The sequence below is a fragment of the Polyodon spathula genome, unplaced genomic scaffold (assembly GCF_017654505.1).
Source record: "Polyodon spathula isolate WHYD16114869_AA unplaced genomic scaffold, ASM1765450v1 scaffolds_825, whole genome shotgun sequence".
Lineage (NCBI taxonomy): Eukaryota > Metazoa > Chordata > Actinopteri > Acipenseriformes > Polyodontidae > Polyodon > Polyodon spathula.
Window position 1 is genome coordinate 519,453 of NW_024472312.1, and position 6,058 is coordinate 525,510.

Sequence of the window (6,058 nt, forward strand, 5' to 3'; positions counted from 1 at the left end):
TGGTTGTTTTCTTAAATCCCTGTATCACCCTTTTCCCATTGTGCCATGGATCATATATTATATATATATATATATATATATATATATATATATATATATATATATATATATATATATATATATATATATATATATATATATATATCGTGGGGCGCGAGCCAGGGCAGTGAAAGGTATTGAGAAGCATGTGATCTGGCTTGAGCTGCTTTTGAAACTAGTGATCAAGCTGCTTTGAGGTTTGAGCTTGAGAAATAGGGATAGGAAAGGGGGTCCCAGAACATCAGGGTCTTTTGATTGATGATAACGAGGGCTCAGGCCGGTTGCTCGGCAACATCGGGGACCCGAAAACACATGACAGGTGCCCGTCGGACTAGGAAGCTGGTTCTTGGTATGATTAGGAATCTGAAAGAGTTCCCTGACTGGTCCGGAGCTGCCCCCAGGTGAGGTGAGGTAAGCCGGGCGCGGAGAGGCACCCACAGGGAACGTTGAAGAAATAGGAAAGAGATGAGTTAGTTTAGGACTGGAGCTCCCGAATATAGGCTGAAAGAAGACAGAACTTCTTGATTGAGGTAAGATCACGCAAATGAGCTGAGAAGGAATAGAGTGTGCCCGGGGATCCCCTCTGACTCACGCAGTGAGAACCCCCCTTTGAGCGGCGAGGGTGGCTGAAGCCTGACCTGAGGTCGGGGAAAGTGTGATTACTAACCCCCAGAGGAGACCAATGCAGAGGAACGTACGAAGATGAGAAAACAAAGGGGAGTAGAAGGAAAAAACTGAAGAGAGAGAGAGAGAGAGAGAGGGAGAGAGAGACTATACTATATATATATATATATACACACACACACACAATTTGTACATGTGTACTGCATATAAAAAGTCTCCAGTCACTTAAAATATAAATTATTTATGTATGTATGATTTGAATTAAATGTTTTATAAAAAACACGATCCCGCGAGATTATGTTCTTGGCAAGACAAGAATGTCAAAGTCAGTGTTCTTAGTTACAGTATGTAGAAAAGGGAATCAGGCTTTACTGGCCATACTGCACTATTACTGGACAATCTTACATTCATGTAATACGAGTAGGTGAAGGTAGGATACCATGACTAAACCCATATACTGTATTCATTGTTGCCCGGTCCAAACGGGCCCAATATATATATATATATATATATATATATATATATATATATATATATATATATATATATATATATATATATAGGTTGTAAAGTGAGACAGCATGTCGGAAATTATTTTAACCTTAAAAAAAGATGCTTGTAGCAGAACGGACGTACTCTTGTTACTCAAGAAATTGGTCAACGAAATGGTTCGCGTTGAACAAAGGTTGACACAAACTCAAGCGTTTGTTTCAACCCCTTTCTGGTACCGCATTAGTTTAAGAAAGTCCTCAGTTTGAATGTATTACTTTCAGGTAGTCTAGTACAATTTCACTACGAAGATATTTCACTTTGGGGTCGTGTGATTGGGTGCAAAACATGTTGATCCTTGTTTGATACGTTTGGATTCACAGACAGTGATCTTAATGCTGAATGCGGGGGTGGCGTTAGTCTTTTTTGGTGATTTTTAACACCTTACATATAAAACCCTTAGATGCCGTGCTTCTAGAAAACACGATTGTATTGAAATATGTGTAATGCACTTTCATTAATAACAATCAATACCAGCTGAAAAACAAGCTTATCTCAAGAGAAACTAAAAACAAAAGAAAAATCAACAAAGACGACAGGAGGTGGAAAGAGAAGGAAGGAAAGATAAGAGGAGAGAGATAGGGAGAGGGGAGGGGGAGAGGGAGAGAGAGAGAGAGAGAGAGAGAGAGAGAGAGAGAGAGAGGGAGAGAGAGAGAGGGAGAGAGAGAGAGAGAGAGAGAGAGAGAGAGAGAGAGAGAGAGAGAGAGAGAGAGAGAGAGAGAGAGAGGAGAGAGGAAGAGAGTAAGCTTCAATGACAGATTGTGAGATTATGGTACTGGAGTCAGCCTGACTTGGAAGAAAAGCTGGTTTTCCATGTCTTGAAGAATTTTTCCCGGGATCTCCTCAGAGTGTATTTAGATTTTTTTCCAATTTCAGGAAATACGGACGATCTCTAGCCCAGTGTCCTGAGAGGGTGGGCAACTTGTTTCCAGACCAAACTCAACATTGCAAAGGACACAGAAAACCTGACTGAATAAAGCAGGTGCTGGGCTTGCTGATGGAATCTAGTGCTTTTAGACTTTGAGATGCTGTTGATGTCAAAAGGAAAAGGGGGGGGGGGGGGGGGGGGGGGGGGGGGGGGGACTTTGAACTATAACCTGAGCTTTTACAGCTTCAAACCCGGCTTTCATGAGCTTCACTGAAAGTCGTTAAACAAACAAGCCACAGCTCTTTCACAGGCCAGAGGCAGCTGACCTTAAACCCCAAAAGTCACGTCAAGTCACATTATTTTGGACTTTGGGGGTCTTTTATGCTCGTGCTTCATCTGCTTCTGCTATTGGCTGTTCAGTTGCTTCATCTGCTTTTGCTATTAGCTATGTTCAAATGTATTATTGTTTCGTTTTGTTTTGGTATTTTCAAATTGATTTAATATATCTTTGATAGATTTTAAGATCTCTTAAAAAGATCATTCTGAGGGTATTAAAATGCATCCCAAAGTCTTCAAATATTCCAATAAATTAATTGTAAGAAATCTTTAAAGGTTATACTTTGGGGTATATTTATGTATATTAGATATTTTGATGTCATTCTAAGATACAGTCCCTTGGTTTATTTATTTATTTACTTTGACGGATTCTCAAGACCAGTTTATCTTTGCGTCTCGAGTCAACTCGTTAACGCTCAAGTTCACAGTTTGACTTGTTCTTTGTTTAAAAAGGGGACTAGTGTGTACACATTAATGCTGGATCATTTAGGACAGGAATTTGGAAGCACCGTCTCCAGTTTTAAAAGAGACCCCCCAGCCCGCGCGGAGACAGAAGCTACCTTTGATCTCTCTGTTCAGCAAACAGTAACCCCCAGAGCGACAGCGACGTCTCTTGCAAACACGGCTTTCTCTTATCCTCAAAGACATGCCTGCAACACCAGCAATAAACGTGAACAAAATAATGGATAACTATCTTGTGAATAGAATGGGCTGATATCATAAGGAAGTGACCGAAACGATACCGGGCGAGCGGTCTTCCTTTTTCTTGAGGTGTTCCGATAGATGTGCGCACTGCTGTAGTTTATAGTATCAATACAGGTACCCCCTGTAGCCAATAGTTGCATTAAATCGTGCACTCGCTAATCTTCATTCATAAAGGACAATGCAGTTGTATATTTTAAAAATGCCCAGCAGAGGGCACCAAATGCACAGCATCAATTATGTGGTGACTCGTCTGTTGTTCATTGTTATCCTGCCCCAAGACTAGCTGCTAGGAAATAATACGAGGATATAAAGTTTTTTGATTACCGGTCGGGTCAGACCGCTCATGTACAATTACAGTTCTAGTCAAATAACAGCAAACAAGGGAAAGGAACCTGATCTTATTGTACCGCACGTGTTCGACTTAAAAATACGGTGATTGCACAGCTTTTAAATATGCCTCCCCTCTCCCTCCCCCCAACATTTGCATTTTAGATCACCGTGGCGCTGCTTGAGAATGCAATCGTTACACGGAGCAGAATTGTTGACTGCAGAGCTGCATTCAGGAGTCCAGCCCAGCATAGAGCAATTGTCCAGGAATTCCATTTCATTGTAGTATGTGTTGTTCACCACTAGAGGGAGGTAGTCGCGTACTTTTTCCAGTTCAGGAAACATGCTGAATATTCAGGATATTGCTGCTTAGGTCACAAGTCTAATCGAACGGTCTGTGGAAGCATGCAGCTAGCCAGACAGAATGCCACGTCCTAGTTCTATAATATCTTTCAATTCAGTTCTAGGATGCTTCCCAATTTGAAAACTGAGAATTGGCAGTATAGATAATGAAAGCTTTGTGTGTTCCACAAGTTACCATAAACTTCATGCATGTTTTAAAAATATGTGTTTCTTTCAACGCTGCACATCCGAGATGGATAACGAATAGACGGGCACAATAGGAGAGATCTACAGAATTATTCTGTGAGCTACAACTGTGTAAAGACAATACATAAAGCAGCCACTCAACCCTGTGATGTATTTCTTCAAAAAAAAAAAAAAAAAAACAGACCCACTCCTTTCAAAAGATAACCTTTTATTAGATATGATACAACAGCAGAGTGCTTAATCTCAAACATTTGATCAAGTCTTTTTTTTCTCATTTTTGTTGTAATAAAACATGCATATACAATGGTATGATACATAGGACATCTACTCGGCGCTGAAGAGAAGTCAGGGCTGTAAACTCATCCTGGTTTGTACACCTCTCTAGGGACAAACCAGGTGCTAATTGGAACTGTCCGAAATGTTAACGAAAAACATGACAAGGAAAATCCCAGGGTTGCCATTTGTAATATTTGGAAATAAAAAAACATATATATATATTTTTAAATATCTTGTCTCAACTCCATATAATTATATGGTCTTAGGGATCCAAATATGTGTTTCAAAGAGAATAGTTACTTCCTGGTACCTAATCACTTTCTGTGCTGTGGACCTACAGCGCAGGAAATGATTCAGCACCATGCATCTATAGAGCACTGGGCGTGCTTTTATGTCAAATTATTACCCGAATCTGTAATCATCTTACTGAAATGATGTCTGCCTTCCTGTGAATGGATACTAAGTCAACTTTTTCAAGACAAACGGTAACATATTTCAGGCTGTAGGCAGATTAAATAAAGTGCCTGATCTGTCTGTCTGAATAGCCGAACACTTTGAACATGATTGGTGACGATTTTAGAGTGTCTTTCACTTCAAAGACGAGCTCCAAACTCATCTGACGTATTGTTTTAAATGCAAGCGAGTTACAACAGAGGAGGTGATTTTGAACCTAACCCAGCCTGAGCCCCTGTGATAGTTCCACCAGGGACTTCTGTAAGCTGGCAGTAAACAGCCAGGAACAGCACGGCACTTTTCTATTATTCAATTTGCTGTCTCTTATGTTAGCATGCAGTTTCATTTTTCTGCTGCCTCTGCTTACATTTCTGTACTGGCCAAAATTGCTTCTAAAAAGACCTCCTTATGATGGATTCCTGGAAAGTGAGTGGGCAACCATATTAGCATTGCACTGTGCACTGAAGAGAATGGGTGAAGCAGTTTTGATGTAACAGTTCGGGAAACAGGGACAAACGAAGCATTAGAGAATCATACAGAACATACATAACATGATAGCAAACAGAAATTCACCTTTAATGTGTTGACTGCTTGGAACTTGGGCTGATAAATCTCCAAGGAAGCACATGAAACTCCCATTAAAACCGCCTACATATCCTCAGCTTCATGCAGGAGTCGGTATTCTATAATGCTTTCATAGTATGTGCCATGCTTAATCTTCTGTAAACATTACCGTGTAAACATATGTATTATTTGTGACTAGGCTTTCTTTACAGAGAATCTCTTTCAATTTTGGCAGTCGCTAAGGTTATTGAGGGTTATATGTAGGAGCTAGGAGCTTATTGTCAGCAGTTCTTCACTTAGAAATGCATTTGTATGCTATTGTACGGTTTATGAAAGAACCCCATGCAAGAACAGATTAGCAAGGCTGAAAACGAGTACAAAAGATTTGAAATGAGATTGTGTGGTTCATTGGGTTAAGGATGGCTACTGTACTGTCTTTGCAATACACAGCACAGGTTGCTAACTGCCAACTTTAAGCACATCGTCTGTCCTTTACAAGGTGTATTTAAGATTATGTTTCTTTTTAAACAAGATCCAATTGGTTTAAACCATCTTAATATTTAATGGCAAGCTTCAAAATTCATTTTCATACTTACATATATATTATATATATATATATTATTATATTATATATTATATATATATATATATATATATATATATATATATATATATTCCAAATTCCAATAGAATCTTAAAGACCAATGCTTATGTATAGCCCCCAAACACCCCAAAAAACATACATAAGGAAGCATTTCGTCTGACAAG